Source organism: Peromyscus maniculatus, chromosome 2 (assembly GCF_049852395.1).
Source record: "Peromyscus maniculatus bairdii isolate BWxNUB_F1_BW_parent chromosome 2, HU_Pman_BW_mat_3.1, whole genome shotgun sequence".
Lineage (NCBI taxonomy): Eukaryota > Metazoa > Chordata > Mammalia > Rodentia > Cricetidae > Peromyscus > Peromyscus maniculatus.
In genome coordinates this window covers 61563396-61588624 of record NC_134853.1, presented here as the reverse complement: position 1 = coordinate 61588624, position 25229 = coordinate 61563396, and the positions used below count along the sequence as shown (strand labels likewise).

The window sequence follows — 25229 nt, the reverse complement described above, 5'->3', positions numbered from 1 at the left end:
TTTGCCTTTGGCCCTACTCCAGTTGATTTCTGTGTGTTCAATATTTTCTTTGTTTCTTGATAGCAAAACATTTAGTTTTCTCCGTTTAGCTTATGCTTGCTTGAGTGATTTTTTAGTAATGTTCCCTAAACATCAAACACATTGTTCAGTATTAGTGTTCAAGTCGTTATAATTGTTTAATTGTATTTAGCCAGTATGTCTTAGGGACCAATGTATCTCCTTGAGTTACTACTTCCATCACAAGACTCATTTTACTTTTTCATTCAAGGACCTTCTCCTGGATTGGCTTATGCTGAGTGAACTAGTTGGATCCTATCTTTCTCTGACTTGAATCCTTCACTACACCTACTTGGGTTTCCTCATTGCCTTATCCTGCTCTTGCTATTTCTTTGCTTTTCACCACCCCTTGGATCCTCTTCTCAAGCCATAATTCCCATTTTGTCATCTCTGTGAAACCTGTCTACTCAAAGTAGACATGTTTTCACCATTAAGTATGTTGTGTCTCTCTTCTCTCACTCCAACTTCCCAGCTAATTCATACAGAGTAAGAGCTCTTGATTTTCTGATGATGACTGTTTTACTAGTAGGCACATATTAAGCATCTACTAACAGTTTGAAAAATATTTAATTTTAGAGATTTTCATAATGGAACTAAGTAAAAATTTAGGTTAAATGTCATGGCAAAAATCTATTTGCAAAAGGCTAGTGAGACTAGAAGCAGATGAAATATAGTTCTAATAACTGCAGTAATGCTCTACAGGTACAGACACAACAGGCTGGGGCTTATTTCTGTCCTCTGGATCTGCAAGTCTGTGGTGTCAGTGTGCTTTATGCAATAGGCCTGAGAAGCAATAGGCTTCTCTGTGTTCATGTTTGCTGTTTCTGTTATTGTGATTTCGAATATAGAGTGACTACATCTACCTGAAAAGTTCTCATGCTCAACAGGTATCTAGCATAGTGTTTTAAATGTTAAACACTAAATATATGAGGAAATATATAAAAATAGTGGAGGAAAAACTGTCATAAGACTATTGTACTCATAATATTTTCTTTAGTTTTTGAAGTTGAGTCACTAAGAAAGCTGTTTCCTAAAAATATAGTTTGAAATAGAATGTGAAATGACAATACATTTGTAGACTAGATACAACTTTGAGCTGACCTTTGTTGGCAGCTTTTGTGTTGTAGGAAAATCTGTTCTGTATTTTTCCTTTTTAGAACTTGGAAACAGGAACAAAAGAAATCCTCAAGAGCAGATGGCTGCTGAATGCTGTTCATATTTAGGTGCCCTTTCTAGCCCACCCTTCCCTGATGGCTCACTGATGAGTCTTTCTCTTTTCTATTTTAACTTCCCTTTTGTGTTTTACCTTGGTCCTTACACTGTCATCATAAGTCTCTTTGATTTCACCACCAGTTAGGACCTGAGGACCACACCTTGATGGTTTCCCAGTTGAAGAACAACACTGACTAATTCTTTTCACTTATCAGGAGCTCCTTGACCTGTTTTTGACTAATACAAACAGTGCTTGAATTCAATGCATAATGCTTGATGTTGTTTAAGATTCCACTCGTTATATAACTAATTGATTTATAATTAATATATGATTGTGGTTTTAGTATGTAAAAGGAGGATGTATTAATCTATATTATGTAGCACTTAAATCTTCCTCTCTTTAAAAAAAAAAACTGAGCTTTTGTTGCTGCTGCTGCTGTTTTCCTTTTTTCAGTGCTAGAGATCAAATCCAGTCCCTTGAGCATACTAGGCAAGTGTTCTACTATTCATCCACATTCCCCAACCCTTGATTTCATGCCAGTATGGATCTCAAGTTGGCCTCACTCTAGGCCTGACACTGGTTTTGATCTGGTTCTCCTCCTACATTCACCCCCATATAGAGAGGAGGTGTACACAACAACCCCTCCTGGAAAAGGTGATTTTAAGAAGGTACTTACTGAAGATTTATTCTCCAAAGAATGGCAGCAATATGTTAATATGCCTTTGACTTTGCGGGTATGTATTATATTCTATTCTAGTCAGTTCTCACCAGAAGGGGGATTATGGTAGCTGGATATCACATAGGGTACCTGACATTGTGCTGCTGATGCAAACATCTGCTTAATTATTAGCCATGCACTTGGCGGAGTATTGATCATATTGACTTCATAACTGCTTTCAACAATGACAACAATCTATCTTAAAAACATGTATTTTATGCAATTATTTTAATTGTCTGTGTTCATTTAGTATATTTTCATAATGTAAACAGGACCTATGTGTCAAGTATTTTGCTCATTCTGGAGACAGAAAATTTATATTCAGAGCTGCTTAGATGGACCCCAAAATAATATATAATGGACTCAAAATAATACGTAAGGTACTTCTTTCCATGTTGGACAACAATAGCTACTTATTTGAGTTATATTTGTAAAATTCACACTGTAACATGCAAATATATTTTTTCATTACTGATTCAGAGCAAAGAAAGCCAACAGGATAGCAAACACTAACATTTTGCCTCTAAGTGCTCAAGGACATAAAATAAATGAGCCATGGCTATTGATTGTCTTTGGCCTACATTATCTGCACAGGAACTATTAAGGAGGCTTTTCCATCTTCCTTTCATGCCTCATTTTCTCATACTATCTAATGAAGAGCTTCACTTAAACTATAATGTTCTACTCTCCCGAAAGTACATTTTTATGGCACTAAAAAGCAATACTTGCATACCAAGGATGGTTTTCACTGCTGTGTTTATTGGCTTGTCCCACTGTATGAAATTATAAGCCATTTCTAGATAGCTGTGTGCTATTATCAGCTCTTTTAATTAATTTCTGACTTTAAAATTTATTTTGTCATCCAAGCATACTGAATAACAAATAACAGCACACTGTTCACAAATATTTGCTATGAGGGCCCAAGTGACAAATATGTGTGAAAAATACATTCATTTTGAGATTTACTTCGTTTGGGTTCCTTCCCCAAAAGTTGGATGGAGAACCCAATATATCTGTCATCAATATCTGTACTGGGAAGAATCATGTCTAGTTATCATTTGTTGAAACCAGAAAAAATACTGGAGTATTTGGCAAGAGAACAACATAGAGGAGATGCAGATAATCTAGTGTGTAAGGGGTGGTGAATAGCACTATCCTGGAGAATGGGCAGGCAGAGAAGGAACACAGATGAACACGGCATCATCATGTATACCTGATGAGAACATGGCATCATCACGTATACCTGATGAGAATATGGCATCCTCATGTATACCTGAAAAGTCCTTGGAAAGTGGTAAGAGGTGCAATAGGAGAGATTGTCTCTCCTCCCCCTCCTCTTTTCCTGTTTCCTCTCATCCTTTCTACTCCCTTTTCCTCCTCTCTTTTTCCTCCCCTCCCATTCTCTCCTCTCTTCCCTTGTCATTCCCTTCCCCTCCCCTCCCTTCCTTTCCCTTCCCCTCAACTCTTCTTCCTTCTCCTCTCCTCTCTCCTTTCCTCTCTGTTTCTTTCATTTTGAGACCTGGAAACTAAAACTTGGATTTGGTATCAACTCATTTTTCTAGATTATGCTGTCTCCTCCTCCTCTTCTGACTATTTGCCCTCTCCTCCTTTTCTCCTCCTTTCTCTTCCCTTTCTTCCCTTTTTCCCTATCCTCTTTAATGTTTGTTCTTTCCCTCCTTTTTTCTCTTTAAATTTTACCATTTAATCCAGGAAATTTTCACACATTTTATGCTACCACATTAACTATCAAAGTTGATCATTTATTTTATATTTATTAATGTTATACTTTGGTGAATTTTCATACACTCAGATGTACAAGTATTATAAGTCACAAGTCAGTGAGTTTGTTAAGAATTTTCAAGTAATAGGAACAGGTAGGCAGCAACTAAGGACATATACCAGCACAGGGTGGTGTCACAGAAATCTAAGAAGCATAAATAAATGTGCCAATTAGCAGCTGGTAAGAGTATTGCCTACATATTGCTATATGGATATATGGGAGTGTGAGTTTCTGAGGTTGCCTATTTTAAACTGGATTCATTTATTTCCTGATATTGAGACTCTTGCTTTTAAAAGGGGTAATTTAACGAAGCATGTTCTCATTGCAGTGGTATCACATTTTTAGAAGTTCTTTTGCTACTGAAGCTTAGATCTCCCCCACCCCCTTTTTTTCTCTTCACTTGAAATGCTTTCTTTCTACCCCTCTTATCTCTATGCCTTTGTGGAATTAATGGAATGTTCTTTGCTCTGTTAATTTATTGTACAGATCCACAATTTCTTTGCCTTGTTACACTCTGGTGGTAGCAGTTTTTGAAACTTTACTTATACTTTTTTTTTTTTTTTGGTTTTTCGAGACAGGATTTCTCTGTGTATTTTTGTGCCTTTCCTGGAACTCACTTTGTAGACTAGGCTGGCCTCGAACTCACAGAGATCCACCTGCCTCTGCCTCCCAAGTGCTGGAATTAAAGGCGTGCACCACCACCACCTGGCACTTTGTTGGTTTTTGAGTGACAGGGTCTCACTGAGTGTCTCTGCCTGGACTGGAACTCACTATATAGGACATTCTGTCCACAAGTTCTTAAAGATCTGTTACTCCTGCCTCTCCAGGTGGGATTTTTAGCCCAGTGCCAACAAGTCTTGGTTGACTTATACTTTTGATTATTTTTAATGTATTTATTATTCTTTCATACAATACATCCCGACCACAGTTTCCTCTCCCTGCATTCCTCCCAGCTCTTCTGCACCTTCCTTCTCCTCCAAATCCACTCCTTTTCTGTTTCCCTTCAGAAAAGAACAGGTCTGCCAAAGATAGCAGCCTAACATGGCATAACAAGATGCAATAATACTAGGCACACACCCTTATATCAAGGGTGGGTGAGGCAACCCAGTAGTAGGACCCTCTTAGGAAGAGGGTCCTAAGTGCAGGCAAAAGAGTCAGACACACCCCCAACTCCCACTGTTAGGAGTTCCACAAGATCATTAAGCTACACAACCATAACATATATGCAAAGGACCTAGCACAGCCCCATGCAGGTTCTGTGGTTCTACCAACACTTGCAATTATTTAGAATCAGTCCCTATGTCCAAGCAAAGCAAAACAGCATGCTTTATCTTCCACAGGCCTTATTTAATGCTCAATTAAGATACATTGTTTCTTACTACTAATAATTTGTATATGATGTTTCATATATATTTCCATATAAAGCATAACAGTAACAAATGTGCTTAACAGTGTTTCATGGATTTTGTATATTTATCTATATTATTTTTCATTTTGCTAGACTATATTTTTTAACAATTTTCTTTTCAGAAAGAACAGTCAGTTCCCAGGTAAAATGTCATAAAATACTTTTGTACATTTATTTTCTGGGTTCAGAGTTTTTGAAGACATTACACTTTTATCTTCAGTCTTCCCTGGCAACTGCTAAAATATCTCAAGCTAATCCAATTTTCATTCCTTTGAATTCAGCCTGTTTTTTTTCTTTCTTATAGCTCTGTATAATTTGGTTTCTGAAACATGGCCACATTTTCAATTTCTTATTCTTTCTTCTCTGTACTAAGCAGTCTTTATATTTGCTGTCATCTTATTGTTCTGATTTTGGATTTTTTTGAAAACCATCTCCTTTATCATTTCTGTGATACTAAAGATTATATTAGATGGAGTTTGGAACATTGAAGTCTGTCTTTCTTGTATCAAAGCTGTTCTATTGTCTGTCTTTCCTTCCTTTCTTCACTTGCCCCTTTATTTCTTCATTCTTTCATTCCTTTCTCCCCTCCTCTCCTCCTTAATTTTTGGAGTATATTCTGAGAAAATTTCTTTGGTCTAAGCTTCCAACATCAGCCTAACACACACACACACACACACACACACACATACACACACACACATATATATATATATATATATATATATATATATATATATATATATAAAATCTATTAATATTTATAATAAATATAACACTAAAATAAACATAATTGTGATGAACTCACAATTCTAAGACTTGAACAGGTTTGGATCCATATTTCCTGGTTAAGTGATAGACAATTACATAACAAAATATTGCTATTATTATAACTTTACTCTGAAATACCTAGGAAGCTCTTACAAAGATGGATAGGCTTTGGTTCTACATGTTTGGTACTAAAAAGTTTCTAGTAAACCACTGGCCTATTTTTCACATGGTTGACATCATCACCAGATGCCCAAAATATTCATCTTCATTTGTCCTCTGTACCACTTTTGTTTTTTAGTATTTTGGTTGTGAACATAGTCTTTAATGGCTGAGTCTTCTTTCCAGTCTTGTACCATAGCTTCATGAACTGTGGGTCATGACCTGGTATCCAGTCACTGACTTGATTGTGGGGCTGAAAAAAAAGGCAATAATAAAAGTAATGGTTTATATTGGTTGCCAACTGGAATAGAATCTAGAGTTAATTGGAGACACATCTCTGAACATGTCTCTAAGTGGGTTTCTAGATTGTTAGTTTAAGTTGGCATCTTCCTGTAAGTGTGGGTGGTACCATTCCACAGAGCCCCTTAAGCACGTTGGTAGAAGTGTAAACTAGTCTAACCACTATAAAAATCAATAAGAAGTTTTCTCAAAAAACTAAAAGTTGGTCTACCATATGACCTGGGTGAATGAGTCCTGGGCATATACCTAAAGGATTCTATATCCATCTACAGAGGTATTTGCTCATCCATGTATTGTTGTACTCTTAATATTAGATAAGAAATGGAATCAGGGTAGATGACCATCAGCTGTTGAATGGATAATGATAACATGTTAAATATATACAATGGCCATTTATTAATCTGTAAAAAAGGGAAATTGTGAAATTTGATGGACATTAATGAGCTGGGAAACATTATATTAAATAATGTAATACAAGACCATAAAGAAAGTCCCATGGTGGCACAATGCCTTTAGTCTTAGCACTCAGGATGTAAAGGCAAATCTGTGAGTTTAAGGCCAATCTGGTTTACATAATGAACTCTAAGCCAACCCAAGGCTGTATAGTGAGAACCTATCTTTAAAAAAAAAAAAGAAAAAGAAAAAAAGGAGAAAGGGAAACATCAAATATTTATCCTCTTTCACATGTAGATCATAGCTACCATTTTTTTTGTATGTGCGCATTTAAGTGGGAATATATGTATGTGTATAGAGGTCAGGAAACTGGAAATGGGCCTTGAGAGGGAAGAAAATAGGCGTTAAGAGAGATGATGGATAATGGAAAATATGTAAAATAAAAGTGGAAGGGATGGAACTGGGGGAGGCAGTATTAATTGGACTGAAGTGCAGGGAGGTGAGGAAGAGGGAGGGAGTACAGAAAGGACTAGTGAAAATATATATGAATTTGAAAGAAATGTTTAAACAGAAATATCCTATGTGGTTGGATGAAGCTGTTTCCACAACCCATAGGTTATTAAATTATACCCAGATACTCAGAGTGGGCTACCTTGCTACAAACAGGGAAGTCACTGAGGCTCCCCTAACATAAATCATTTCTCATGTTCATTGAAAGCCCAGGGAAACTAGATAGTAAGACTGACCGTACTTCAGGAAACACCACATGTTTTCCACAGACATAGAGAAATCAAGCTGGGACCGGGAGAGAAATTTTTTCCCCACTGACTAACTCTTAGTGCATGGAGGTGCTGTGCCAGTTACTGTGGGAAGATTGTCATCAACACTGTTACTCAACTCTGGACACTGAATACTATTTTACCAACCCACCAGGCAAGACATGGCCACTGATGTGCGAGCAACAAATCTTTCTGAGCTAATTTGAGGTCTGCTTCTCAGAAGGAAGTCTGTCTAGTACTCTAACCCTGAGCAAAAGCTCACGGCTTAGGGAGGTTATAGGTCCTAGTGGAAAAGTTATTGATATAGTTGGCTAATTGTGCAGGATGTGCTCAGCTTATCAAGTTACTGCCCAAATAATGGTGTTTATATTCACAAATTAGTGTTACTATCACCATTGGCAAAGATGCTCCTTTTTGTAGCAGCCTAAAGAGTGATATTGTTGAATGCTCAAACATTGACTGGATTTCTATATCACTTCTTCCAAGGCTCAAGGAATATCACAGATGATAGTATGAACAACGCGTGACAGCCTGTTGTGGAGTGAGATAGAGAAAGCTGTCTTGGGAACATTCCTTTGCATTCTTAATCCCACCGTAGTGGAGAGTATATACACAGTATCTACTCAACAATAGCTCTATCAGTACCCTTTTATGGAGTTGAGGGATATTATGAGCCTCCACACATGGATGTATGGACCTATCTAATGGAAGAAGAGATCATTAAACCCCTATTCCTCCCTAAGTATCTATAGACACTGAATGGGCACTTGAGGGAGAGGGAGCTATTTTTCTTTTGTCATGTAACCACTGGTAAGACACTCATGCTCCTACAAATAATCTCTCAGTCAGGATCCAGTAAGCAACCCTAATGCAACTCAGTCAGGGGTAGAGGGTTTCTGGGGAGGAGGAGGGGAAGAAAGCAAAGGGGAAAAAGAAAACAAAAGGGATATGGAAAGGTTGGAGAAATGGCTGAATGGTTAATGACTTTTCCAAAAGAATACAGTTCAGTCCCCAGTCCCCACATCAGAAAGCTCACAAACGCTTTTAACTCTAGCTCTAAGGAAACTGATAACCTTCCCTCTATGGACCACCTGCACCTGTGTGCACATACTCTCCTACCCACATACACATTGTTAAAAATAATAGAGTAAATTTGGAAGAAAGATGTAAAAATCGAGGAGGGACTAGGTAGAAAGCAGAAGGGGATGAGTGTGAGCAACAAAAAAAGAACCGTGTAATGAGGACAAATATGAAAAGACGCATGTATGGGCATGAAATGTCGATGAAATGTGTGTGATAAACATATGCTAGTCACAACAAAAGGACAACAATCTCAAGCAAATGACTATCGATTGGAATAGGAGATATTTGTGTCTTTCATGATATTTTTTAATATGTCAATCACTCAAAGATTTTGAAGTAAGTCCCTGTTTATCAGAGTTCTTTGGGTTTTTGCTTATCTTTAGCTAGATAAATACACTCAGTGAATATTTATATAATTCTATGGACTGTGCAAGCTACAGTTATTTTTAAGGTAATTGTTCCATAATTTAAAAAGTCCAGTAGTCAATACTTTTCTCTTTAAAAAACTTTGTTTTTTGTTTGCTTGTTTGTTTTTTATAGTTGAGATTTCACTGGCTTCTCCCTTGTATAACAGATAGACAACAGTTCTGACCATGCTGTACAGGTCTATCATTTTATCTATTTAGAATTACCAGACCTATGACAGTGCGGGACTCTCTTTAGTTGAGCCCATTTCAAACATCTTCGGTACAGAAGAATAATTAACAGCTATCGGTATTTCAAAAGTTAGAAGCTTGAAGGGCATCCCAAAAAGTGATTTTTCAAAGTGTACCTTTAAAGTAAACAGCAAAGTTCAATTCAATATGTGTGGGGTTCAGCATAACCTGAAGCTTTGTTAGGCAGCTCCAGATTGTCAACTGCATTGCCGTCATGAAGATGTTGGCAGGAATTTATATAATATCATATGTTGCAATAGTTTTTGGTTCTTTATAAAACTGTGTCCCAGGATAGCATTCAGCTCTCAGATACCCATCATGTGAGTTAAAACAGTGCTGTCAATCTTTTGTTTGGCACAGTGAGTTTCCCTGTACAACAAAGAACTGAGGACTGGATAGTTCATACAGAATGATCAGATATCATTGTGTTATTCCTTAATATAACTGGCCCATAGAAGATATATGGCACACAATGGAAGTCAGCTTTTACAGAAGATTCCTGTCCACTTCTGTTTTTGTTGGGAATCATAACAGAGAAAAATGAAACTTAAATTGTGAAATCTGATTTGGAATTATTTTAAAGATGTAATTTACAAAAACATCAAATGTTCATGCAATAATGTGCATGAGACATTTTCCACTGAATTGTCCAGATGTTTTAAGTAAAAAAAAAAAATCTTAAAATAAATATTTTTATATTCATTATTACATTCTCATGATGGATATAAATGTGAAGTAGTTTTCTAGAGCTGAAATTATTGGAGTTGAAATTACAGGTTATGGGCAATAACCTGGCAGTTCTGTTATATTCAGAAACATTATCCTACAGAAAGACTCAACCAACATATGCAATCCAGTGAGATCTGAGTTTACTATTTCTCTGTGCCTTTGGCAATACCATTAAAACATTCATCTTAATATATACATTTTATGGTGAACATTTGCTGGATCTATTCACTTAACATATGAATATTTATGAATATACTGCCTTACACATAAAAAGACTGAAGTCATAACATGCTAACTTTAAGGAATTTATTATAAATCAATACTGGCAAAGTGGCTTCTAGTTATAGTATTATCACTTGCTGGATATATTGTTCTGGGTAAACATCTTTCTCCAGGTGTGCAGAGTTCTTAACTATCTATCAATTTCACCTGGAGAAGTTTTAAAATGAACATTATAAATTCACCTTTTATTCACTCAGAATCTCTTATAATAGAGACTGTGAAATTTTATTTTTAAAATGCACTTGGGTTTACTCTCATGTAACCAGTAAGCAACAATATAAGCACACAATTAGGCAGCAGATAATTTAATATTTATGAGACTATTAATTTTTATTTTGTTAAATCACAGCTATATATGGCAAAATGTCTCCTGTCTCTTTCACCCCTCCACATCTTCCCATATATTTCTACTTGCTCTCTTTCAAATAGATGGCCTCTTTTTTGCTGATTGTTGTTACAAACATACATGTATATACATATATATTCTGAAATATAACCTCCTTGGTCTGTATGATGTTAATTGGATATATGTTTTCAGGGCTATCCATTCAATATTGAATAACCAATCAGTGTGCTCTTCCTAGAAGCAGATTATTTGCCCAAGTCTGGGCATTGCTTAGTTGCCTCTAGTTCTTTGTGCAGGGTTTAGCCTTTGTGGGCTTTCCCCAATCCATTTTGACATATCTATCGCTACTGCCTTCATTCAACTCATAGTTAGGCAATGTTATTGGTGAGACTTTATGGACATAGCTTTCAACATTATGAGGAGACACAGTTTCATAGCAAACTCCCTAACCCTCTGGCTCCTACAGTCTTTTAACCCGCTCTTTCTATAATGTTCCCCAAGTCTGGGTACAGGAGTTGTTTGTATGTATGGCCATAGAGACTGGGCTCTGTTACTCTGAATTTTGATTCATTGTGGTTTTCTGTGAATGTTCTCCATTTTCAGTAAAGAGAAATTTACTTTATGAGGGGTAAGGATTATATTTATCTGTGAGTATAAGGACAAATATTTAGAATGTAGCCAGGGATTAGTCTGGTTTAGTAAAGTTGTGGTTGTAGATTCTCCTCAACAATCATGATTTCACTAAACCTGGGTAGTTGACTAGGTTTCCAGTACCAGGGATATTTTCTCCTTTGTTGAGTTAATATTAAGTCCAGTTAGAGAGCTGTTGGTTACTGCCAGGCTATGCATACCATTATTGCACCCTTATGATAATTGTACTATGCTGGTTGTTGACATTTTTAAGGTGTCAAAATTGCGTAGGTACCTTGGTCACTTCCCTCCTTTGGAATCTTGCATGGTATCTTCTGGTACCATAAAAGCATCTTCTCAGGGTGGAGGCATTTCAGGTCATTTCCAAGTTATTTCATGTCATGTGCAGGCTCCTGCCTCTAAGCCCTGTTTCTGAAGTGCATGGTGTCTTCAGCAGACTTACCTTTTATCTTCAGAGGGAAGAGGGCAATAGAAGTAGGCAGAAGTAGTAGAAGTCCCATGCAGACTCCACAGCTGTTGGTCTAAAGTTCATGAGTTCCCACTAGCTTGGTTCGGTTGTCTCTGTAGATTTCCCCATAATGATCTTAATGCCTCTAGCTCATAGAATCCCGCTTCCCTCTCTTCGACTGGACTCCTGGAACTCAACCTGGTGCTTGGCTGTAGATCTCCAGAATAGTGAAATTTCTACCAACTCATCATGTAAGGAATGTGGCTATCATTGTGTGTTCAGAATGTTGCTGCTGCTGAGGTTGAAAGATGCTATGTATCCTAGTGTGGCCATGACAGCTTCTTTCAGTGAACTGGAAAACTGAAATCTATATATTGATTAGTTATAAAAAACAATTCTTGGACCAAGGTGTGACAATTTGTCCAACAGTCAGAGCTGTTCATTCAGCTCAGGTGGTGCCAAGAGAGTTTGGGTGTATACCATCTTGTCAATACCAACATCCTCATAGAGTAGGGAATAGAAGGGATGACCTACATCATTGAAGGCTCTGTGATTATCTGTCACTAAACAGTTCCCCAACAGATGGCAATCAAACTTCAATAAGCAATCTTCCCTCAGCACACTCAAGTGAGGAGTGTTCCAGGAAAGATCAGAGTACTAGAATCCACTGTGTATGTATGCCAAGGCAACTGGTTAAGTGCTCAGGCTATAGACAGAACTGAGTTTATTGTCTTGAAGTGGCATTGCTTCCTCCATATCTCCCTTACCAGACTCTGAAGTTTTTCCTACAGCTGCAGAAAAAGTTCTCTAGGAAGCTTGTCTGCATTGATCTATGTGGAAGGAATAGAATGTGTTTAAAATAACCTCTTACCCTACAATCTTTTTAGGTTAACAGTGTGTACTCAGGGCAGCTTATATAATACAAGCATAATTTAATGAGCTACATCTATGAAAGTGCTGGAAAATGAATCAATGTGTAACTTATGCCAGAGGTTTTGAAATAAATAAAGCCATGTTTTGGTGTATTTGAAATAGTGTCACAGCAAGGCAACATATATAATATAAATATTCTTTCACTTCTCACTTTGATTAGAATAGAAAATACATATGACACCTAGGTTTTTTTGTGTCATGAATCTGACTCAAGTTATAGTTTGTTCTTTTTTATCTTTTTCCTCCTTTTACTAAGGCACCAGTCAGAGCTCATATTTAGGCTTAATACAGATTTCATTGAGCACACTGGTTCCATGATGGAGCTCATTTTATTAGACTTTACACTCGATACAAAGCATCAATTGCAGAGGGTCACACTGCATCTTTCTAGCTGTCACACCAATATCTTCCTGAGTGCCGTCTGCAATGTCTCAGGCTCTTTATTTATACTGGAACTCATTTAGTTTGATACAAGCTATTTTCAAAGTGCCTGCAGTACACAAAAAAGCACTTTATCTCCAGACAGTCCATTTCTGTGGGGATAGGAATACTAGCAAGATTCTCTTTGGTTGTGGAGCTCCCAACAAATGATGATAAGACCTATGAGGAAAAAATGAGCTTAATTCTCATAAAACCCATAATAAATGACAAGAAAAAAGGTGGATCAAAGATAGTTGAATACATCAAGCTTAAGTTTCATTAGAAACCAGAGCTCAGTTCCCTACTTCTTTTATTTCACAACCTGTAAACAATAAGAATAGGCTAACAAGATTCTAACTCTGATTTAAAGATCTAATCTGATCAAATTGGTGGAGGGACTCATGTATGAAAACGAGCCAGTGTTGTTGTTGATGAAGGTGAATTGCTTAGGAAACTACAGCCAGGTGTAGAGGCAGGAGCTTCAGTGAGTCAGAAATAGACTCAGCAATGTCCTTCTTTCAGGAAATTCCAGCTGCTGTCTATCAAATGGTATATTACTGAAGGTCATCAAAGCCTGAAGGAGGAAGTTGGATACTAGAAGAAATAAATGAAGTTAAGTTTTTTTAAAAAAATACATAGGAAGCATGGAAACATTTGAGAAAGAGGCTAGGTAGAAAAGAAACTGGACTCTAAGGAGTTGGAAGCAGGTGAGTTCCTTCTGTAAGATGTTATCTCAAACTCTTCCTCATAGTTAGGGGTCCCCTTTCATATTTCGTATTTGGAACACACACATACATGTCTATATATAGTTTATATTTTCCATTTGTTCTAATCTAAAGTTTTCTCGGATTTTGTTTTTATTCCTACACTTGCATGATGAATTCTCTAAATGTTTTCCCATGTACTCTTGGAAAGAATAAACTTTTCAGGACAATAGATTTCCAGACATAACTAAAGCTAAAGTGCTGTGATATAGGCCACCTGGATGTTTTCTTTCAAAAGGATAGCTCTAGATAACATTTGAATTTGCAGAGAAACATATGAAATGGTAGGGTGGGTTTCTGGAGTAATGAAAACAAGATGAATCATACTAGCATATTGGTTAGACTGTATCTTTCCTGTGTTGTTAAAATTTCTTGATTAGATATTGAATACAAGTAAAATCAATTTTAACATTCAATAGTGATAGTAGAAAATGTTTGTAGATACTAATTAACCTCACATTAAATTATAACGTTGCAAAACCTGTTAAAGTAGACAATAGTAATTCAATGTGATAATTGAAATCCTGCATATGAAGTAACTCTTAAATGTTCCCCCAAATCTAAGTGCATAAGCTCATGTGAATAAAGTGGTTCACTAGTTATCATGTACTTTGGGAATGGTGCAGCAGTATACATGGGGGGGGGGCGAAATGGCGACGGCGGATATAACACATTTCAAGACCTTTGGCATGCCTTTAATCTCAGCACTAGGGAGGGAGAGGCAGGCTGAATTCTGAGTTTGAAACTAACATGGTCTATATATCTTCTAGGAAAACCAGGACTAAATAGTTTGACCCTGTTTCCATAAAACATATTTGATTTAATAGAAAAAAAAAAGATGGGCATACATGGTAGCTCAGGTTGGTCTTGCATTTCTGGTGTTCTTGCCTTATTCCTCAAAGTAATAAAAAAAATTAAGATATACCTTGGTGATAGAGATAAGTATAAATCCATGTTCTGGATAAATATGGCAATGCATTGCCTTTAAAATGGAAAATACCAACCCCATGAAATAGGCTAATCTCTAGTATTGTTTTAAAAGTTTGAAACCAGTCAAAGGTATGGGAACTCCAAAGGCTGAAGCATCATTTCATTTCCCCTTTTCTTCCATTTTTTTTCTTTGCAGCATAGTAAGAGAATTATTTTTAAAAAAGCTTCTCAGATAAAGAGCACAGGTGGCCACCACCAGCATGAGGAGCCCACTTCAAATTGGTAAGTGGACAAATGCGACTCTATGCTTCCTTTTCTACATGTCATGACTTCTGTGGGTGCTGTTTTTGTTTGCTTGTTTTTAGTGCAAAAGGCCCCCTGGTATATTGATTTTAAAGATGACAATGCTTCTCAAATTTTGCCTGTGAAGTTTATTCTTAGGATTGGAAGACATTTATCTCACTGAAATTGTGTTTCCTTTGATCAGTTTCTCCACCAAAATTCCTCCTCCTAATTTCCTCAGCCTTTACTAACCTCTTCTACATTCTAGTTCTGTTAGTTCAATCTTTATAAATTCTGCGTATGAATAAGCTCGTGTGGTATTTTGCTTCTTGTTCCTTGATAAATAAAGTTCTGTCTTCCCTGGGGGAAAAAGGCTAAGTTTTATGTGGGGAGAACAAAACTGTTATAAATTGACAGGGATTTAAAGTAGTGATGCAATCGTGGGAAAATGTTTGTATTTATTGAAATTTAGTTTGTTCATTTTATAGAAGGGGCTATGCTTGCCTGCTTAGATTTCTTAAGCGTTAAACAAGAAACTGCATATCAACATTGTAGTAGTTTCCTCTACATGTGAAAAGAATTTAAAGACTGCAGTTTAGCTTATACTGAGTATTTTCCACATGCCAGGCAATACACCCAAGATACTTTACTACCTTGCTTTGTTTACCTGACACTATAAACTGAAACGTGGTAGGTGTAATGACCCTTGCATTAGCAGGCAGAGAAACTGCACTGACAACATGTCAGTGAATTGCCTTGGAATCCCTGTATTTCCTGGGAGGTTTCTGATCTATTTCTTTTTGGTGGCAGTTTCTGCTTTTACATTGATTTATAAAGCCAACACTTTGGTGTAGTTAAGATACATTAAGTTTCTTATAGCTGAGATACCACGTTACTTTCCAGAGGATAATTACTTAGAATATGATGCTTGTGTGTTTATATGCAGTCCTATAACTTACAAATGGCTTATAAATATGTAAATGCATCTAGAATTCACAGGGTGATAAGAAAACAGGGTGGGATTCATTCTTTCCACTTTCAGAGATAGGGAAGCTGCAGTCCCGAGGGGTTAGCTGGCTCACCAGATATCTTATTTCTCTGAGCTTCTCAGACTTTCTGTAGTTCAGGGTCAGGATATTTTTTATCCATTGCAGACTGAGTGTTTTTGTAAGATTACTGAAGAGTATTTGCAAAAGATGTGAGAAGATTTGAAAGCAGGAGGTACAAACATCCACTTTTAATTCTCATCGCCGTTATCCCACAAATACATTGCATTTTTAGTAATATTTCTAATGCTTTCTCTCAAAATCAACATTCCTTCTGATGTCCTCAGTAAATGGCAGACACCAGACTGTAAGCCACAGAGAATGGGATCAGCACGGACAAAGGAATACCAGGAAGTGCAACACTGAGTCCTAACCATGAGATCCTAGCTCTTGTCTCCTTCTGTTTTTCGAGACAAGCCTTAACACATGACAAGAATCTTACCTTTTGATCTGTGGAGGAAGAAGATTGAATTCCAAATTGTTAAAAATGAAGCTGATGTAAGGAGAGTGACAAGGACAGAATTCCTGGAAAGAGATATTTCAACCAATAGACAGGAAGAGAAAGGCCATTGGAGTTGGTAGTAATGACTCCTAAATGTCTAAACTAAAATATATACAACTTCTAAAATTTGAGATATGTTGTTGGATTGCTCAAGGAGTTTTGATTTCTTTTTCTTTTCTTTTTCTTTTTTAAATTATTTTTATCCTTTAAAGAAAAGTTGGGTTGTATTAAGAAGGCTAGGCCTTGTCATTTTCCAAACACTGCAGACTTGGGTATCCTTTAAGGCCTGTTCTGAAATAAAAATGAACTGTGTTTCTCCACAACACTGAAGAGACATGAGAATAAATGTTACTCATTCATTTCAAAAGCTACTGAAAGAAATTGAAGCTCTTTTGTGTGTAAAGTGAAACACACATTGAGGCAGCAGGGAGAATTTACTTTGCTCTGTGTGTTTTGAGGCTTTCTCGGTGCTTCTGAAATGGATCCAAGTATTTACATGTACTATTTTATTACTAATTATTTTATTACTCTGTCAAAGTATTACTGCACATATGTTCATGTAGATGAATTTCTAAATGATCTTGATAGAAAACTTGGAGCCCGATATAGGGGTCAAAACCTGAGAGAAATCAGAGGAATACGAACAGCCACAGGCTAACCTCACCTCACCAATTCGGCAGCTTCCAAAAAAATGAGATACTTCCTGTCTACCCACACCTATCTGCCTTGCTGTTCTGCCATCTGATTTGCTCTCTGTCCAGTTACATCACTGTTGCAGTAACGCCCGTGTTACCAATACCCATTCAGCATGTCCGAGCAAGGGGCTGCGGATTAGAAAATAAGAGACGAGAGACAGCCAGTCATTTGCCACAGCTGAACGTCAAATGCCAAATGCCAAATGCCGTTTATTGAAAGAGGGAGGAAACCTTAAATACAGGCTTACAGCACAATGGAGGATCCCTGGAGGGCAGAAGTTCGCTACAAGTTCTACATTCTTTTTTTAAAGATTTATTTATTTATTATGTATACAGAGGAGGGTGCCAGATCTCATTACAGATGGTTGTGAGCCACCATGTGTTTGCTGGGAATTGAACTCGGGACTTCTGGAAGAGCAGTCGGGGCTCTTAACCTACATTCTTGCATCTAAGTTGTTTACACCAAATGCAGGATACAGGAACAAAGAACCTCAGGTGAGCTCTCCGGTGAGAAGGAAACCAGCAGGGAATCTGAATAGGGAGGACTTCTGGTCAAGGTCAGCAAGCAAGGCAGCAGCCACTCACAGTCGGGGCTGGGGCCCACACATCACTTTCTCTTCCTGCCCAGCTGTGTCACTTCCTGTCTGTCTGTATAGACCTCCAGGCCTCCATAGTTAACTAGTGTTGGAATTTAAGGCATGTATCACCATGCCTGGCTCTGTTCCCAGTGTGGCCTTGAACTCACAGAGATCAGACAGATCCCTGCCTCCCAAGTGACAGGATTAAAGGTGTGTGCTACCATTGCCTGACTTTTGTGTTTACATATAATAGCTGGCTTTTTCCTCTTATCTTCAGGAAAGCTTTATTTATTTATTAAAGCACAAATACAAAATAAAATAAAATAATAACTAATACAAGAAAAACTGTATACAATAAGTACAATAATTATATACAATATATACAAGCAATAAACATATCAACAATGTCTAGTCCATTTGCATTTGACAAATTCAGAGAAAATATTCCATTATCTATCCTATTTTGGTGAGTCCTAAATGTAACTAATCCTTTTCTATCCTAACTTATATTACCAAGAGAAAACTATCTTATGCTGTGTTTCAAGTCTGCATACTTTACATCTCCTCTTAGTGGGTTGCTTTTCTGAAACTGTTAACAAAGAAAACTGTAACTATAACTATCTAATCTTCAACTCCCTCAGAAACCCCCAGAAGAATATATTACCTAAGTAAATAGGAAGATCATTGTAAACAACTTCCAAAAATATAGAATGACAGAGACAGCTGACTGCCCGAACAGTCACCCAAAGTTCTTGTGCAATGTTTGGGCATCCATCTCCAGAGCATAGGTCTAGAGTCCCTCAGTCATTTTTCCTGTGTCCTGTAGAATATCTGGCAGTCTCTTCTGCAAAGCAGGAACCTGAAGGACCATCTCATTTTGCAAAGTTCAGTGGTCATTTTCCTATGGGTCCTGCAAGTCCAGTTTATACAACGTACTGTCAATCAGTCAACACAAGGGCAATTTTTTACCCACTGGCTAACTTTCGCCACAAAGAAAGCAAACTTCATAATGGGTTTATTCAATGCCCATCATTCTCCTTGAAGTAATTGGTACTGCCAGGAGTATACATGTCTCATTGTCCATAAAATTCTAAGTTTTTAGAACATTCTAAATGTCATATTCTGTACATCTTTGAAGTATTTGAAGATTACCTACCTAATTGAATTATATCTTATGTATACCTAGAAAACTTAACTAACATGACTATAAGTTTGATTATCATAGATGACTAATTATTAATCTGTATTTCTTAATTATTTATTACAATTTAAGTGAGTTACATAAACATAATACCTTAAATGAGAGTAGAAATATATATATATTTGTTATACTATATATATAGTATAACAAAATTAACTTTAAATTTGTATCTATAAACTAAAACCCACAGCAATGTAAAACATTTTAAACAAGTTGTTACTCTTTATCCTATCATATCTATATCCCCTTTTGTTCTTTAGAAAGAGATTGCATTTATAATCAACCCTTTTAAACAAAAAAAAATTTATAAACAATATTTTGGGAATTTGGGCATGGCTTCTCATACTACTTCCTGCTGGTTGAGGGTGCTGGCAATCTTATGGGGATCCTGAGAAAATTAAGAACTATGGTCTATTTAAATGTAAGAGCTAGTCAGTAATAAGCCTGAGCAAATGGCTGAGCAGTTATAATTAATATAAGCCTCTGTGTGTTTACTTGGGGGACATGAGTGGGAGAGATTTGTCCTAACTGCAGGCCAGGCAAGACACTGGAAAACTTCCAGCTACAAGTTCATAATGGCTTATGGTTATGAGTAAATATTAGAGGAAGATTTGGCTTTTCCTCTAAATTATGTTGATTGATTTTTTTCTGTCATTATTTAAGATGTCAGAAAGCTACATTTTTTGTTTTGTGTTTTTTTTTTTTAAGTTTCACCTGCTTAATGTTGCTGTATGTGTTTAAAATGACTATACTTAGGCTATATTTATGTTTCAGTGGATGTTCATCTATGCACACACATCACACACATACACAAATGCATACACTCATGTACAGGCTGTAAGAAGTTTAAGTTAAAGATGAACATATAAAACACTCACTCAGCCATCATCAGAGAGGCTTCCTCCTAAAGTAGGTGGAAATACATACAGACATTATGGAGAGAGAGAGTCGGAGGGTCAGGGGGAGAAACACCTTGGAAACACACAGCACGCCAAATGGGAGGTCTCCATCAAATCCCTACCCTCAGGTTTCAGGGCACTCTGTTTAAAAGGAAGCAGAAAGATGGTAAGAGCCAGAGAAGATAGAGGAAACCAAGAAGACAATAACTTCTAAACACAGCAGGACAGGCATACACGTATGATCTCACATAGACTATAACAGCATGCACAGAGCCTGCACCAGGTGGAGTCCCAGTTCAGACAGGGAAAATGGACACAAGCCCCCATCCCTAACCCAGAAGCTAGCTCCAATTGACAACTGCTCCCAAAGGAAAAATCAGTTTTCTCCAAGAAAGTCAGTCTATACAAACTGCACTTGAAGGCAGGTTCCATGGCTAGCAGGTGATTGTCAACCAAAATAAATTCACTCACATTTTTGGAGGTTCTTTGTCTCATAATGTTTTGTCAAAGCATTTTTGCAAACCATACAGGTCCTTTGCATGTATATTATGATTTCTGGTTTTGTGTTTTATGGGATTTCTGTGTGCAAACTTGTGTCTGCATCTATATGATCTATATGTGTTTTTTTGTGTTTTTTCCTTTGGCTCTTTTTATTTGATTTTGCTTTATCTTTCTTATTTATCTTTCTTTTTATCATATATATGTGTGTATATATATATACAATTATATATATACATATAATTTTATTTATTTATTTATTATGTAAACAGTGTTCTGCCTGCATGTATGTGTGTAGGCCAGAAGAGGGCACCAGATCTCATTACAGATGGTTGTGAGCCACCATGTGGTTGCCGGGAATTGAACTCAGGACCTCTGAAGGAGCGATCAGTGCTCTTAACCTCTGAGCCATCTCTCCAGCCCCTACATATAATTTTTTATTTTGTGTACAGTGTTCGGCCTACATGTGTGCCTGAATTCCAGAAGAGGGCACCAGATCTCATTACAGATGATTGTGAGCCACCATGTAGTTGCTGGGAATTGAACTCAGGACCTCTGGAAGAGCAACCAGAGCTCTTAACCTCTGAGCCATCTTTTCCAACCATATATATATATATATAGTGGTAATCTAATTGTACTGAAATGTGATTTTGATTGTATGTTAATAAATAAAGTTGTCCGGGGGTCAGAGCTATTAGAGCCATAGCAAGAGTGTGGCAGTGGTGGCACACGCCTTTAATCCCATAGATCTCTGTGTGTTCAGGGATACAGCCAGCATTGGAGACATATGCCTTTAAGACCTAGGGGGCTGTACATTCAGACAGTGACGAGGCAGTCACGTGTTTGGGTTTACAACCAATGAGAAGGCAGAACAAAATACTATAAATAGACGAACAGACAGGAAATAGGTCTCTTTCGGGAAGCTGGGACACCGCAGGCGGAAGGGTGAGATTTTAGCTCTGAGCTCTGACCTCTTGGCTTTCTCCTTTACATTGTTTCTGTGTTTCTTATTTAATAGGACGGTTAGTTACATATATATATATATATATATATATATATATATATATATACATATATATATATGTGTGTGTGTGTGTGTGTGTGTGTGTGTATACATATATATACATATATATGTGTGTGTGTGTATATATATATATATATATATATATATATATATATATATATATATATTTGTTTTCTAACCAAAGAGAGAAGGGATATGGATTTGGGTGGGAGAGGAAGTTGGGTGAAGGTATAGAAGGGGAAACTATAATCAGAATATATTATATGAAAAAAATTATTTTCAGTAAAAGAAAAATGGAAAATAAAATTTGTGACAATACCTGAAACTATGACATCAATCTATTATTAGCTTCTGAGAGGACTCTACATTGGTAACCTGAAATTCACAATTAAATAGACTCTACTGAAGGCCTTACATAAGTGAAGGAAAGATTTAGCCAAATGTGTTGTATCCAGGGAAGAGGTGGCATAGGAAAAAAACACAAGAAACACATATAGATCTTATAGATGCTGACACAAGTTTGCACACAGAAATCCCATAAAACATAAACAGGCATTGGAAATGGGACAAGAGTTGCTTGTGCATGTGTGTGTAATACTCTGTTAGGTCAAAGTAAGAGGACTGTAAAGCCAGGAAGGAGGAGGTTCCATAAGCATCCTGGCTCAGATGCTTTCTAGGAGCAAGCATTTGAGCATCTGAATTGGACCTCTCACATCTTCATTGGTATTAAGGCCTGAAGTTGTTCATGCCAATGTAATCTTGGGTTGTGAAGCATAGAGTCTTCCTGTTAAAGTTCAAATTATCAGTGATGAAAAGGATTGAAAGTTAGCCTTATCCACCATCTCCTAGGAATTTGCAGAATCTCAGATATGGCAAAAAAAAAAAAAAAATTAGCAAGAGTATCAGTGAAACTTGTCTAAACCTAAATAATGGCGTGGAGAGAGATGAATGCCTCAGAGGACAAGCCTCTGTAGGACAATGAGATAATAAAGAGCCAGAAAGAGGCCCATTAGGAAGTTGTTTGCTATTCTTCTGTATTCATGACTCATGAATTAAAGCTCAGAGATTGAAGAACATAAACTTCGAAGACCTGAAAGGAAATGGAAAGGAAAGGAAATTTGTCTTTGGAGACAACAAAGGACAATAATCTATGCGGTCAGAAAGCTCCAGTGGTCCTCACCTTCTTCAGAACCACAGACAGCAAGGGCAGATGATGAAATGACGAAGGGCAAAAATGGTCAAGACTGAAAAAGAAATGAAGAGCAGCAGGAACTGTTACTTTAAAATACAATTAAAAATCAAAACAAAAAACAACCAAACAAACAGGAAGTTAAAAAGCAACAGGTAAGTATTTTCATTCAAATGTAAATGGAAAAGATTTTTAGCATTCTAGAAGTTACCTACTACGATCTCAGGGTTTTGTGTGGGGTATGATGGATGCTATTGGGATCTTAGGTCATGTTGCTTGTTGTTCTACTAAAAAGCTCGGAGACTGAAAACAGCATAAGGAATGATTCTTATTTACATCTTGGACCAGAACAAGAGACAGAGAAGTTCTAAATCTCTCTCAGCCTTGCCCATAAAAGTGTTAACAACTTATATTTAAAATGATAAAAACAAAAAACGCCGGGCGGTGGTGGCGCACACCTTTAATCCCAGCACTCGGGAGGCAGAGGCAGGAGGATCTCTGTGAGTTCGAGGCCAGCCTGGGCTACCAAGTGAGTTCCAGGAAAGGCGCAAAGCTACACAGAGAAACCCTGTCTCGAAAAACAAAAACAAAACAAAACAAAACAAAAATACAAGGAATGGTCATATCAGATTTAGCTCTCAAGATATCCAAATTGGGAGAGAAGTCTTTTCTCCGGGTGTCACAGGCAGGGTTCTTGGAGTCGACAGGTTTCTTTATTATTATTGTTTATTTATTTATTTTACAGCCTGGCTGCAGTTTCCTCTCCTTCTTCTCCCATTCCCTTCCCCCACCTCCCCTCCACTCCCACTCCACCCCCACCTCCCCTCCACTCCCACTCCACCCCCACCTCCCCTCCACTCCCACTCCACCCCCACCCCCTTCCCTCCAAATCCACTCCTCCTCTGTTTCTGTTCAGGCCTCCTATGGGTATCAACAAAGCATGACATATCAAGTTGAGGTGGCACTAAGTTCCCCCTCTTGTATTAAGGTTGGGCAAGGCAACCCACTATGAGGAATTGGTTTTCAAATGTCAGCCAAAACATTAGGGGCAGCCCCTGCTCCCACTGCTAGGCATCTCATAAGCAGACCAAGTTATACAACTGTCACACATTTTCTTCATATGTGTGTACGTGCATGTGTGCATGTTCATGTACTTTAAGTGTGTGTGTGTGTGTGTGTGTGTGTGTGTGCATGATTGTACATCTGTGGCTGCCAGAGAATGACCTAAAGAATCATTCCTCAGATACTATCTACCATTTTTGGAGACAGAAACTCTCAGAGGGTTGAAACTGCAGAGTAGCTAGACTGCTGGGCTTGAGAGCCCAGAGGAACTTGCTGTTTTTGTCTACTCAATATTAGGATTGTAAACTTGTACTATCACATGTAGCTTTTTACATTTATCTTATTTTTTAATTGAAAATAGATTCTTCTATTTTGCTCATACCATATATCCTGATTACAATTTCCCCTCCCTCTACTCCTCTCAATTCCTCCCACCTTCCCTCCCATCTGCATCCACCCCCTTCCTGTCTCTCATCAGAAAAGAATAGGCTTCTAAGAGGCAATAATACGACATAACAAAATAAAATATAATGATAAAACAAAAACTATCACATCAAAGTTGGACAAGGCAGACCAACAACAGGAAAAAAGTCCAAGAGAAGGCAATTAAAAATATTAAACTGAAAGCTGTAATATATATGTAGAAGTCCTGGTGCAGACTCATGCAGGCCGTGTTTGCTGCTTCAGTTTCTGTGAGTTTATCTAAGCTTTGTTCAGTTGATTTAGAGGTACTTGCTCTCCTGGTATCCTCTATACCGTCTGGTTCGTACAATCTTTCTTCTTCATCCACGGGGTTCCTTGAGCTCTGAGGGGAGGGATTTGATGGAGATATCCCATTTAGAGATGTGTGTTCTAACATCTTTCTCTGTGTAATGTCTGGCTATGGGTCTCTGTATTTATCCCATCCACTGCAGAAAAAAGCTTCTCTGATGACAGCTGAATAAGACACTAATCTATGAGTATAGCAGAATATCATTAAGAGTCATTTTATCACTACTTTTTTTAAACCAGTGGTATTTAGTTATAGCCTATGTCTATGAACTATCTAGTCTCTGACTCTTTGTTATTTTATGGAGAGGGGCTTAAGTCAAATCAGACATTTGTTGGTTATTCCCACAAGCTTTATGCCACCATTGCATCAGCTCATCTTGGTGGCATGATAACATTGTAAATCAAAGAGTTAGTGACCAGCTTGATGTTTGTTTTTCTTTTGATAACCTTCAGAGTACCTTCCCATACCAAAGACACTAGAATGTAGGGTGAAGGTTCTATGTAGACACCAGCTCACTCTCTCCATGTTCAATGAGTTCTGGGGGTATTATCTTCAGCTATGGAACCTTGCTGTCAGTTTGTGGAGAGCAACCTATGGTCCTGGCAACAGTCTGAGTTGTTTGGGGATTTCTATGGGATCTCTTTTGGCCAACAGTTCAATTAGA

The 25229-nt window shown here is 37.4% G+C and overlaps 1 protein-coding gene across 5 annotated transcripts in view; it reads left to right on the top strand.

The window, feature by feature from the left end:
* Lingo2 (leucine rich repeat and Ig domain containing 2) overlaps positions 1-25229 on the top strand; it is a 1165708-nt gene that overhangs the window by 621088 nt on the left and 519391 nt on the right. For all 5 annotated transcript variants that reach the window (XM_015994223.3, XM_042270975.2, XM_076564048.1 and 2 more), the window contains one exon: positions 15014-15099. The gene's annotated coding sequence lies outside the window, so the exon portion shown is untranslated. The remainder of the gene's footprint in view (positions 1-15013; positions 15100-25229) is intronic.